Source organism: Gracilinanus agilis, chromosome 2 (genome assembly GCF_016433145.1).
Source record: "Gracilinanus agilis isolate LMUSP501 chromosome 2, AgileGrace, whole genome shotgun sequence".
NCBI lineage: Eukaryota > Metazoa > Chordata > Mammalia > Didelphimorphia > Didelphidae > Gracilinanus > Gracilinanus agilis.
In genome coordinates, this window is record NC_058131.1 from 449866952 (window position 1) to 449881847 (window position 14896).

The 14896-nt window shown below is 33.1% G+C and overlaps 1 protein-coding gene across 1 annotated transcript in view; it reads left to right on the forward strand.

Annotated features, from left to right (window-relative positions):
• MIPOL1 (mirror-image polydactyly 1) overlaps window positions 1-14896 on the forward strand; it is a 148829-nt gene that overhangs the window by 54057 nt on the left and 79876 nt on the right. The window lies entirely within an intron of this gene.

Here is a 14896-nt window from a genome sequence, read left to right on the forward strand (position 1 = left end):
TGTGTCTGTGTATGTGATTGGGGGATAGTATTCATTTTACATTGTTATATGGAGAAACAGGCTGGAGGGACAACATAATATTTTAAAAATAGAGAATATATATAAAGGATAATAAATATTTCCTTAATTTTAAAATGGTTCTTTCTATAGTATTATACTGTGAAACTTTTGCTATCTAGAACTTCCTTCCAACAAGTTGGCCAAACAGTGGTCAGGCAACTTCTCCTCACACATAACACTGTTTTGAAGATTTGTCCAGTGTGAATGTTTACTAGAGTACTTTCTGCTTAATCTTTTTTTTTTTAATTAAGCTGACCAAAATCTTCAATGAATATATCACAGTTGTCTTATACAATCAATTATAAATGGTAAAAGGAGTATCATTTCACAAGTTCAGCCCTCAGAGGACATGAAAGAAATATTTTTGAGCCAAAAAAGAATATAAGATACTGCTTTGAAATACATTTTATAATAGTATAAACATTGTCCTATCGTTGAAGGAAGGGAAGTGTTATCAGAGATCCACACATTTATGGCTTTTCTGAATTTCAAAGTGTTTTTTTAAAACCATGAGTAGAAAAAAGTTCTGATAATTTTGTTAAATGTTTTAAAGTTCTTCATTTTACAGTCTTAAGGAAATTGCTAATATAATTTTTGAATAGACATCTGTGATAATGAGTGAATTTGTATTTTTGGAAGTTGATAGTGAGATCAGATATTGTTGTTCTAATTTTCAGGGATTTAAAAATATGTAGTTTATTAAAATTTAAAACCTTTAGGGGTCAGTACATACTAAGAAAGGTTAAAAAGGTTAACTGTGATTGTGACTAACCAAAACAAAACTTTAGTTAAGTTTTTTATCAACTAAATATTTCCTGTCTGTTACAAAATATAAAAATAATGATTGAGTTCTTCAAAGCTTAGCTTGAGATTATACATTTCAATTTCTTGAATTCCTTTAAAATTTCTGGATCTTAGTATTCCATAATGTATTTGTATAGAGCTGTACTGTTTCATTATATTAAATTTTATTGAAAATATGTTTAATTTGATCTTTTTGTCTTTATATCACAAACATTGTTTATACCGCCCCCTTCGTAATGCTTTTCTTCCATTAATCACCTTTAAATTGTCATAGACTAGATGGTCTGAAAGAATGGGTTTTGAATCTAAATATGTGGTATGTGTATAATGCTCTCTATAGAAAAATAATTAATGCCTTATATTTTTAAGTCTGACTTGGGGGAAGTTGGAAGAATGGCATTGAAAATAGCTTTCCAGGCTAAAGTTTGCCTAAAGAGAACAAAAGTAGTCATAATTTTGTGTGTCTAAATTGTTACAGGAAATAAATTACTGCCTTGTGATTATATTGAAAGGAATACCTCGCATCTGCTGAGTAAATTATCTTAAAGTAAAAGTTGAAATTACTTATTGTTTTTCATAGTGATAGCATTCTCTCTTTAAAAAAGCCAAAACTGTTTTACAAACTTTGTTTCAATGGATCTATGATTTTCTCAACTGTGTGTAGAAATCTCTTTAGGCCTTCTCATTTTGTGTGACTGTTGTACACATCTTCCTATAAGCCGTCCAAAGGGCTCCACTCATAGTGCTGCTGGCATTTATGTGCCCATTATTCCTCATTCTGACTTTATAGTCCCATTTCCTCTTTCTGCAATATACTTCTTTAATGATATATTTTATGCCACTTAAGGAATTGATAATATGTTACAATTCTTCAAAGCATGGCATTTGATAGTAAATTTATTATTTAAAAATTCTGGGAAAATGAAACATGAAAATAACAATAAATGTGATAAGTAGAATAATAGCTATCCCTGAAAGACTTAAACATATTAATAGAAATGGCTTGCATTGGTTTATTTCAATTCTATAGAGAGACTGCTTCATATGATCATATACATAAAACAGAGATACCCTTAAAATTCTTAAATACTTGATAAAATACATATTTTACTTATTATACACGATAGCATATAGAAATAATGGTATTCATTTAGGATAAAATAAACTTTCGCAAGTATTGAAATTTCTATTTCAGTTCAAAATCTCAACACTAATGGTATCCTAGAAGATTTTATGTGCACTTTGTGGCAAATATGAGTTTGATTATATTTCATTATCCATGTGCCTTAGGAGAGGTTAAAAAAGACATGTCTTAGGGCTGATTAAATTTACTGTTTATCTCCACAGGACCTAGTTTAATAGAGTGATAGTGGCTTCTCACACATTACCATCTAAGAATACTTGAGAGAGTGGTTCAGGACCATTGGCAGCTGGCCAAAAAAGTGATTCATTTCCAGAGGAAATGTGCAGACTCCAATTGAAAAACGATTGAGGATATAGTCCATTATGGAAAAGAAATCCATTCCTTTAAATACATTTATTAAGTCAAGTTGGCTTCTGGGGATATCTGATTTTATACTTCCTGTAACTATCATATTACCTAAATATAAAAACTGACCAAAACAGAAGAGCAATCTGCATTTCAAATAAGATTAAATTTTGTAACATATAAAGTTTTCAATAAACTTTATTTTGTAAGAATAGCTTTTGTTGTAAATAATTTCTATTAATTAGTAGGAAAAATTTATAAAGAAAAGTAGAATTTTAATTTAAATGACATTTAAACTAGCACACTTTGTGTTCCAATCCATGCTTTCAAAATTACATAACGTATTGTTTTTTGAAAACTATTCTTTTTAAGTACCTGGGTCATTTTTACATTTTTTAAAATTTTAGAACTTTGAATCAGCAAAATTTGGTTTACATATTTACTAAAGAATTTAGTCCATGCTTCTACTAATTGAAATTATAGTAGCATAATGATTCCAACTTTTTTGTGTCATGAATCTCTTTGGCAATCTGGTGAAACCTATGGACTTCCTTTCCAAGTAAGATCTTTAAATACACAGACTACAATATATCGTAATAGAAAGAAAAACAATTATATTTAAAGATATAAATTTTCCCCATGTCCAAGTTCATGTCTCCTTTAGAGGGAGACCGGTACTAATGGTACTACTCCTAATAAAATAAAAAAAAGTAGATTTTTAACTCAAAGTATGTCTGCTACTTTATATACTTACTAATTTTTGTAGAGCATCAAAATTGAAAAGTAAATTTTATACAATTTATAATAGTGCATCAGTGCTTTTAAAAATAATTCAGTGAATTCATACTGTCTTTTTGCTTAAAGCAGCTTATGAGTACCAAGTAATGCTTTTGATTTTTGCAGAAAATATTTTTTGTTGCTTTAGAATTTTGTTCAAGGAAAAGAAATATGGACTTAAAATGAAACTAGAACAACCCATACATTGAAAATTTGGTGAAAAATATTATTTTGTAGTCTAAGGTTCTAATCTGCAATTTGGAAGGATTTTTTGGTGTTTCCTTGTAAATGCCATTATTTTATTTGAAAAAGCTCATAAAATTATTAAAATGTATACTGGTTTTTTTTTATATTAAGACTGAGTTAAAATTGAACATTTTTGTTTAAGGAATTCTGTAATTTTTAGAAATGAACAATATTAGTTTTTTCACTTCTGTTTTTTATTACTTGTTTAGTTAGCATAATTATTTGAAGTATTTTTTCTAATTCATTGCATGAACTATCTTTCGTAGCATCTTCAGAATTAAATGAATAGGAAGAAATTTTCTGATATGATAAACATTACATATATATTATATTCAAATTTTCTTCTTCTCTTCTCTCCAAAATTCAGAAACATTGGTTCCTACTGAAGACAATGAAATCACATTAGTTTTATTGAACTGGCCAAAATACATTGACTCTATAAGACTGGAAAAACAAAGCAAATACTTCCTACCCAAGGGCTCAGGGCTTATTCTCGCTGTGTGCACAAATTTTCAACTTGCATACATAGGATGAACATAGATAGATCTATACATAGATCTACTTACAGAGCATGAAGTATATTACTTGTATGCATGTAGGTACATACTAGATACACACATAGTATGACACCAAGTAAAATTAGTGTGAAGAATTTAACAATTTGAAACTTCCCATTTTTATTGCACTCCATTATATTTTAAACGTTAAGCATCATAATAGTGGTCAGTCTTCCTTTTTCTGTCACTTTCAGAAGCATTATGATTTAAAACATATATAGTATAACAAAAAAGACTGTTTCCTTTCAGAAACCGTTGCTTGCATTTTATTATCAACTAGTACAGAGCTTAAGATCAGGACAGGGCTGCATTAGAATAAGTAAGATGAGCAAATACATAACAAAAAATTTCATTAAAAAAGCAGTCCTTGATCTCCAGGGAATGCAATAGACTATCATCTGAAGGTTCACTTGCATCTTTAATAGACCATTTGCTTAATGTGAATTTTTTTTTGTTGGCCCGTTATTACTACAAGTGACCTTTTCCTTTTTTTCCCTTAACAATAGTGGTCATATAAAATGAACAATTAATTTTTTAAAATTACTTTTCTAAGACTAATCTGCCCCCAAAACTTTTTTTTTTAACACCTTTACATTTCAATATGTTAGTTATAACAGTGTAATTGCCACTGGGCAATATTTTACTGAGTCTACAAATGAAAGAATTTACCTTTCCTTTAATTCAGTTGTTTTATTGAGAAAAGGGTGAATTTTAATAAAACACAACTATTTTTCAATTTGAAAATTATATAATAATTCTTCAGACTGCATTGATAGCCCAAAGCCCTATATTTAAACTAACCTTAATTATGAGTGATAAACAGAATATTTACCTATCCTTTATGAGCTGCTGCTGATATGTAAATTTATTCTTTGACTTTGCACAAATACACTTTTGAACTACTGCTTAAACACTTTGAGGACCTTAGCCAAACAGTTTTAATGATGCCTCTAATATTATGAAAGTGTGACATTTGATGAATACTTTGTGTAGTTGTGATATCTGGGAATATGTAAACAAAAAAAGAGGACATCTGAGTCATCATGCAACACCTAGATAATGTATAATTTTACTGTCTATAGCCATCTTGACATTTTTTTATCTTCCAAAGGCAGGTTTCATTTGGAATCTTAATCTGAGATTTATTTGGTGGGTCTTGAAATCATAGCTAGGGTTCCCACAGGAAATGGTCCATCCACCAACAGATTAAATGGCAGTCCTGCAGTTGTTAGGGGAGTTCTGCATTTAACACACATGCATACTCATTCAGTCAGCACTGTGGAGAAAAATTAAAGTAGTAACCCAGGTTTAGGAACAATGTAGCTAAAAAGTCCCATATTTGCTGAATGACAAAGGGTTATATAGCAGCATTTCATTTTATTATTCGTGCTTGAATTTCTTGTTTGCTTTGTTGAGTCTGCTGACGAATACTAATAAATGCCTGCAACAATCCAGACGAGAGATGCCTGGCAACAAAGCTATGCGGTGGACCTCCCTGATCTTCTCCAGTTCACAACCTGACCTTTTGAAAAATTGGCTGGGCTAAGCTGCAGAATTTGGGTGTAATGGTTATTGTTAACTCCAGCTTTAGGATTTATTAATTTGTGTGATCAAGACTTACCTATACTTCAAAGTTTCAAAAGACCAAACACAATCATCCACCCATTAGAACTAACATTGTGTTTCAGCGAATCCCACTTAGTATCTGACTAGTGATTCTTTTATTTTGATGTGTTCAGAATCTAAAGATGCTTTTAAAGTAGAACTGAGAGAGACATGTATAAAGAAGATCTGGGGTTTTCTCTATAGCTAATATGGATGGGGTAACCTTATAGTAATGATTTATGAAATTACATTTTAATATCATTGAAAATGCATGTTTTCACATATATACACGATTATACTTATAACCATTATGATTAACATAAGTAATTAGTTTAAGAATTTTTTTAAATTTACCAATTATATTTAGGTTGATAATAGACTTTAAAAAAAGTTTATGTATTCTCTGTTAAATAAGTATGTATATATGTATACATTTACATATATGCTTGTATATGTAAGTTATGCTTGTGATAAGAACAATGGGGAAATATTGAGAGTTAGAAATATATATTTTGTTATGTATATAAAGCAATTTAAAAGTATTTATAATAATAAGTCAAATTTCATAATAGTTTTATCGTACTGTTTTAACCCACAATATGTTACTACGTGTGAAGATGACAATTTAAATAAGACTAAATTTTTACTTATTTCAATTCCGAGGTGTCAAGGAAAGATATTTTAAAACCTCTTAAATTTGCCCTGTCCTATTGCTATTCAATTCAATTCAATAAAACTTATTTAACATTTCCTATGTGTATGACTCAGTGTAGGGATTAAAGGGCAAAGGGAAACAACATCTGCCCTTAGGGAGGTTACTTTCTTCTGGCAGGAAATATACACAAGTGAGTTTATACAAAATAAATATGAAGTCATTTTTAGTAAGGTATGGAAAGAAAATTAATTATCTGCTATTTTAAGCAGATCTTGTGCTAGAAAGTTACATTGTTTTAATATACGTTACCAACTTAATTCAAGCACACTGTTGTGTTTTTTTAAACTCACATTTAACAAATCAGTTCGACTCATTAAATACTTATGTAATCTGCTTAGATGTGTCTTTGAATGAGGTCATAAAAATATTTAAGCAGTACTTTGTGCAATTCAATATGCTAAGTGCTTGTGATACAAATAGAAAGTAAGGCAGTTCCTGCTTTCAAGGAGTTAGGGAAAGATAACACAAATAGGGGGTTTTAGCTATAAGGCAGATGGAAAGGTACTCCGCCACTTAGGATACAATGACAACACAGATTGTTATTTTAAAATTATTTTTATTTATTTTGTTAAATATTTCCCCATTACTTGATAATCATTAAAAATTTCTTTGAGTTCATAATTCTCTCCCTTCTATCTGCCCCCTTCTTGAGAAGACAAGCAATTTATTGTCAGTTATACATGTGAAGTCATGCAAAAGATTTTCATTTTAGCCATATTACAAAGGAAAGCAAAAAATAAAACAATATAAAGAAGTTTAAAAAGCATGCTTCAGTCTACATTCAGAGTTCATCAGTTCTCTATCTGGATAGCATTTTCCATCATGAGGCCTTTGGAATTTTCTTGGATTATTATCTTAGAGTAGTGGAGTCTTTCACAGTTGATCATCCTTAAAATATTATTGTTACTGTATTCAGTGTCCTGGTTCTGTTCACTTCACTTTGCATCAATTTACTTAAGACTTCCCAGGTTTGTTTGTTTTTTCTGAAACAGTCCTACTTATCATTTCTTTTTTAAAATTGTTTACTCATTTTTAAGTATTTTTCCATGGTTCCATGACTGATGTTCTTTCCCTCCCCTTTTACCTACTCCCTCCAGGAGCCAACAAGTAATTCCACTGCATTATACATGTATTATCACTCAATACCTATTTCCATATTTTTCATTTTTGTAATAATCTTTTAAAAACCCAAACTTCACATCCAATACCCACATAAACAAATGATAAATCATGTTTTCCTTCTGTTTTTCTACTCCCACAGTTCTTTCTCTTGATGTGGATAGCATTCTTTCTCATAAGTCCCCCAGGATTGCCCTGGATCATTGCATTGCTTTAGTAGCAAAGTCTATTACACTTTAATGTACCACAATGTTTCAGTTTCTGTGTACAATGTTCTCCTGGTTCTGCTCATTTTGCTCTGCATTAGTTCATGGAGTTATTTCCAGTTCTTATGTGTGGAGAGAAAAGAATCAATTTCCTCAGGGTGGGATCCCATTGTAGACCTCATTAGGGAAGGAAAACATGCTTAATGCTTAAAAACAACTTTTTAAGGACATTCTGTTATTGCCATAGGCCCAGTGAGGTAGAGATCTAGTATCTCAAAGAAAGCAGACCATTAGACCATCCTACTACCTTTTCTCCCCTGACCTTTAGGAGTCAGAAGAGCAGCTTCTGAGGGCATAGCTACCTCTCCATAAACCCCTACCCTCCTTTGCCTGGTGAAACTTGTGGTAAGGTTCATGTTGGATAATTTCATGTTTTCTGATTGTCTAGATTTTAGTGCCTAGATTGTAAGTTCTGCCCCCAAGTCATGGAGTATCATACAGAGAGAGGAGGGGGCCATGTGCCAAGAATCTATAAAATGCTTGTATCTGCACCCATGCATTGAGCATTAGGGCATGTCCTCTTACTCATGAGTAAGAATAAAGATTTTATTTTCTACTAACTACTCTCTGACTCCTGGTTTGTAAGTATAATTTGGGTGGTTGGTTGTTCTATTTCATCGTATACATTATAGAAATCACTGCTCATCATTTCTTATACAATTATAGTATTTCATCATAATCATACCCCATAACTTGTTTACCCATCCCCCAGTTGATAGAGATTCCCTCAATTACCAATTCTTTGCCACCACAAAATGAGATGGTATAAATATTTTTTGCACAAATGGATCTTCTTCCCTTTGGGATACAAATCTAGTGGTGTTATTGCTGGGTCAAAGGGCCTCCCCAGTTTTGCAGTTATTTGGCTGTAATTCCAAATTGTTCTCTCAAATGGTTGGACTAGTTCATAACTGCACCAATAGTGCATTAGTGTCTCAATTTTCCCACATCCTCTCCAGCATTTTTCCTTTTCCTTTTCTGTCAAGTCAGCCATTCTGACTTAGTGTTGGTGATGATCACCTTATTCCACAAGGATCATTCCCCTGGATCAGAGCTGTTGGGATAGCCTGGAAAGATTTCTTGTGATGTGGGGAGCACTGTTGTTCAGAGGACCCCTGGGCTTACCTGCCTAAAATATTTAAAAACCTATTAAATTTGTTCTGTTTCATTACTACTAACTTTTCTGGGTTAGAATTAGGGCTGAGAATCATGAGGGGAGGGCACCTCTATTCCCAGGGCTATTGGACTCAGAAGTCCTGGACAATCAGCATCAAGGGAGGAGTGGAGTTAATGATCAGAATGTTGGTCATAATTTGACTCTGACACCTAACACCTAACTCCTTCAGGGTCACTTGTTATTTTTAACACGGTTCCTCCCTGCTTGAAGCTTAGCCTAATAGTTTTATCACATATTTATATAGATGTTAAGGAATTTCTCTCTCTGTTTCTCTTTCTCTGTCTCTTGTCTTTTTATCTCTGTCTCAGTCTCTCTCTGTTTCTCTTCCCTACTCCTCTCCTCACTCCTAAAACTTGGTCTCTATATCTCACCTTGGATTTAAATGAAGTAGGCACTTAAGGACCTGATCAGCACCATAGAAGCTTTAAGCCACTCCATTTTTCATATTTAGGCTAGTTCATTTTTCCTTATATAGCCTAGTAATTTCCCTTCTATCCCTCTCCTCTACCAGGGCTCATCATTTTGTTGTCAGTTTATTTGAAATACACTCTTTGGTTTAGTCTGCTGAAGCTCAGGAATCAAGGTCAAACAGTCTACTAGCTTCAGCCTCTCTTGAAGTTAGGATTACAAGATTGAGTATCTTAGTTGAAGTGGTCAGGGAACACACTGCATACAATCACAAAGAATAAATTAGGTGTTTCAGTAATTATCCTAAAAACCCACAACAATATGTGAAGAACTCTTTAGTGAATTTGAGAGGATTTTCTGGCCCTGTCTGTGGTTGAAGGTATCTGACACTATAGTAGAAACATATTATGTTGGACTGTATATAAAAGTAACAAGCCTTTCAGATAGGAGAAATCTAAGCTTCATTTTGTGGAAGTAAACTCCACACTTGCACCAGAAGGCAGCAAAGTGAGGGGTAAGGTGGCATTTTCTTTGCATCTTGACAGGAACAGAGAAATACTTCTCAAGACAAATAAGGGTATGGAGAGACAATCATCCAACTGAGGAGATAGCTTCACAGAGTACGTGCTGTTGGCAAAGAGGAATCGTGATTTTAGACTTAAGATTTCTTAAGGATTCACTAAAGCAAAATTTCTTAAGGAGGCAGGCAGTTAGGTGGCACAATGAAGATAAAGTCCTAGGACTGGAGCTAAGAGGACCTCAGTTCAAATAAGAACTCAAGCACTTAACAACTGTGTAACTGGTTAAATCACTTAACTTCCTGCCTCAATTTCCTCAACTGTAAAATGTGAAGAACAGTAGTACTTGCTTCATAGGGTTATTATGAGGAATATATGAATTCTTTCTCAGAATGTTTATATATGTATAACATTACAAAAGAACCCAACTATATAGCTTTAGGCATATTGATATTATGCAAATTTGACTTAAGATAAAAAATTCTGATAAAACTCTGCATTCCACAAAAACACTTATGTTAACTTTATTGTACATTATAGGTATCCCTTCTGCAACATGACTTTCCCTATCATGATTTTGCTATCTCATGAATTGGCATAAGAAATTAGATGGAAATTTTGGGGGAGTTTTACAAATGCCACAATTGACACTCAAAGGCCAGCAGACAACACAGGAAAATTGTAGAAATTCAAAAATTCATAGAATATATGTATAGTGTCATATAAAAGTAACATAAATACAACCAATTCCTTTTTCAGAGCTTTCAAGAAGAATGTGAAAGCCAGCAGACACACAAAGGCTAAAATAATAATATTGACCTACATATAGTTTATGACTTAGCTGATGGCAGTAAAATTATTATGCCTGTGTTTTTTGAGGGCCAGTTCAGATAGTCTCATTGACATGTTGGCCACAGGTTCATAAACAATTCCTGAAAAGCTGTATATTAAGTCACGGAAGCATTATGTTCTCTGTCAATGTAGGAGATAATGAAAATGATTTGAGTATTGAAATAAAGTGTATCTTGTTAGTTTCAGCCCCACTGTTCCTACTTGATAATCGACTTTTAGATCCTGATTTTATAATCCATTTTCTTAGTTATTCCACTCCACAATCAAATTCTTATTCCCATTTAATGTTCAAAGAGAGGAAAGAAAAGGAATGAAAATAGTCTCTAAAGGAAGTTTAATTCCTTTGTCACACATATATTTTTTAATGTTTCTTTTTTGTTATTATGGACTTGACAAAAATCAACAGACATCACTTGTCTTTTGACAGGTTCAACAGACTGTGTAGTGCTAAGAAATCCAGGAATAAACTACAGTGGGTCATTTTTCCATGCTATGTTAGTATAAGGAGACAACCAGAAGCACGTGGGCACTGGTGTTGAGGTCTAACCAGGAAGACTTATTATACAGAACCAGAAGTAGGCTGAAACCTGGGATGATGTACCAGGGCAAAGAGTACTCATGGATCCATTGTAAGGAATAAAAGATAGCTGTCATCTATGTGTCTCTGACTTTGGAACAAGGTTGCAGATCCAGTTTGAATTAAGGCTGGGGCATATAATGTGTTTGTGACTTTAGGCTATGTACAAAGCATCATTTTTAATCCAGAGTTCAGTTCAAGGAAGTATAATAACAGCTTGGGCCTTATAACTGTGCATCATGATAAGGAATGGTTGAAGATTTGGGATCTGAATTTCATACTGGGTAAGGAGTATTCTGGCAACTTTGTTACTTTGATTCTGTCATGGGGTAAAAAATTAATCATGAACTGAGTTTGGAGCCTGTGATTGTTTACCAGTGAAATGAATAAGGTCAAAGATCCAGAATGGTTAGGGCTAGAAATTATGTACAAGAACAAGACAGCAGTTATATCACTTATTCCAGAGCAGGTTCTTGGATTCAGCCCATAGACCTAAGCTGAGTAATTGAGACAGGGTGCTGAGACCATAGGAAAGCTTTCAGTTTTTTCACTCTGAATGTGTAAAGCCTTTGAGTTAGCTGATGGGCTGGGAATAATACTTGCATTGTTCACAAAACTGAGTTCCAACCAGGAGTACTTTGATTGTCCTATCCTCAACCAGGGTCCAGAGCTTGCAAAACTGATCTTTAGGGCATAAATTAGACATCATCCTGGACAGATAGCTTTGGGCATGTTGAAAGTTTGTACACCCTGGCAAGAGTCGCCTCAGAGTAGAGCAAACACTTAATGCCTAGAGAAAACCACAGAAGGATACCAGAGAATATACATCAAAATCAATGCCTAGAGAAAGCAACAGGATACCAGAGAATATACATCAAGATCAAACAAGGCTCCAAAATTCGTCCTCTAAATGCACCGAACCTAGCCTAACACAGAGTCCCAATTCAAGAAGTAAGGCTGGAAAAAAAGAGTAAACAAAAAAAGACTTTCACAGTAAAGAACAGTTATGGAGCCATAGATTCCCAAGACATCCCAGAAGAACAAAATAACTGCACATCTACAAAACCTCTAAGAAAACATAACTTGGCACAAGACCAGTTTGAATTTCTGGAAGAAAGGGCAATAGTTTATAAATCATATTATAAATGAAATCAGAGTTCTAGAGGAAATATTTAGGAGAATTAGGAACTTAATGCAAGAGGTACAAAGTCTAACCCAAATAACAAAATCCTTAAAAATTAGAATGGGCCAAACAAAAGTTATTTACTCCATTAGACAAGAAAAAATGCAAATCAAAAGACTGAAAAAAGTAGAAGAAAACATATCATATAAAAATATGATGTTGAAAACATCAAAGATATAATTTAAGAATCTGAAAACTATTATAAAACGTATGGCTATCACATTTCAGATCATGAATGAAAATTGCCCAAAATTCAGAGGAGACGGGGATGGGAAAATAAGAAGATGATGAAGATGATGAAGAAGAAAATGCTGATGATAGTCTTGGGAACATGATATCCAGAACTAGGATTTCTAGGTCAAAGGAAAAAACAACCCACTGAAAGTCTTCAGATTCTAAGAATCACACAAGATTTAGCAGATACCACAATAAAATGGTAAAAGACTTAATATTTGTTATTAAAAATGATTTAGAATTATGATGTCTACTATTATACTATTATTTTATACTGAGAGCCTACTGGGAAAAATAAATTTTTAATGAAATAGATTTCTAAGCATTCATGATGAAAAGACAAGAGAAGAATAGAACCTTTGAAATTCAAATGTAGAACTCAAGAGAAATATAATAAAGGTAAATATATTTGAGTCATTGGAAGGGACCTCAAAAGGATGAAGTCTTTACGTTCTAATGTGATAATCTTGGTTGGTCCTGGTACAGACCAGTTTCCTAGTAATTTAAGTTAGATACTAGAACAAAATGAAACATTTTTAGGTTATTGAGTGGTTAATGAGAAGAGATAATCACAGCAGGTAAAGTAAAAATCAACAACTACAGGTATTAAGGACATCTTGAGATGGTTTAGCCAAGAGAATTTTCTTTGCCCGAATTACTAGCCAAGAAAGGGCCACTTACAGTTGCTTTGTGCTTGGTTGATAAGAAAGCCAGCCAAATATTTAGACATGTTTCAATACCTTTTAAGGAAAAACTGGCCTGATTTACATGAAGAATTGGGGGTAGAAGGGAAGGGTTAGGATAGTGCCCCTACCACACTACATTCCTTAAGTTCTTTAAGGTTTTTTAATTTCATTGCTGAAATAACTTTAAGGTTGTTACTGATCAACTTAGACCTCCAGCATTCAAGATGTCTCATAAAATAAGCATTAACATATGAGATAGCGAGAGAAAAACTAAAAGAAAAAAAAAACTAAAGCAAAATAAATGAAGGAGTGACAGAATCTGGAATAGTCCTAGGAAGGATTAAGTTTCTGAGTCTAAATGATCAGGCCCATATAGTTATTAATGACAAAGAGATAATTAAATATAACACCATAGTTTAGGAGTAGTTTTGATTATCTCAAAAGAAAAGAGAGGGGTGGGGGTGGGGAAAAGTAACATACTAGATTAGAAAAGGGTGTGGCAGGACTACTTTCTTACATAATTGGAATATGTAAAAGACTACACACCTGGAGGAAGTAGTTAACTCTTGACCTTCATTTTTGTCTGAACCTGTCAAAGGAAGGTAGAACAGGAATTCATGAAGACCTGGGTGGAAAACAGGAAGATAGAGGGAGGGGAGGAAATGAGGAAGGGCAGAATGCATTAGAAAGCAGAATCCAACTGCAAGTTGTTTACAATAAACATTTGAAACACAGAAATTGTCATGTAATTAAAGTAAAAGACTGGAGTCTTTTATGCTTTGGCTAAACTCTTTAGAAAAGGAATAGTAATCATGACAGCATAATAACATCAAAAATGGACTTAATTTAAAAAGATAAACTGGCAAACTTCATTTTTGCTTAGAGCCACCCTACATAATAAATTCTCTATTTAAATAAATTAATAAAATGTTTGTTTATAGTGTGGCCCAAAAGTATGTATATGTAAATGTGTGTGTACATGCACCAAATCCATACAAGTTAAATGGAGAAATGGATAGCAAAACCTTAATAGTTGGGGATCTCAGTGTGCCCTTTATGGACATACTGACAATCTGACTAACTGGACAATCACACACACACACACACACACACACACACAAGAAAGAACTTAAGAACCTAAATAGAACTTGAAAAAAGCTAGATACAATTGATCTTGTGACTATTGCAGATTGAGAATAGAAAGTAGAAAACATCTTTCTCAGCCAGACATGGCAGCTTTACAGAAACTCATCATTTTATTAATGCATAACAAATTTTCACATATCCAGGAAAGCAGAAATATTTAACCCACGCAGTTCTGATTATGGTGTAATAAAATTCTATTCAATGCAGAACCACTGATGAATGGATTAAGTTAATTGGATACTAAAACTTTCCTAAGGAACTGATGTATCAAAGGACAAATCAAATACATTTGTTATTTGCATTAAGGAAAATGACAACTATATAATAATGAAATTTTTGGGGTGTAGCTCTCAAGGAGGAACTTTGGTGCTTCATGTCTGACCTTGGCAGAAGATGGGTTTAGACCAGCTTTCTGAGAGCCTTTGTTCAGTCTGTCAAGGAGGCAGTCTGTCATGAAGCACAACAAGAAACAAGGCT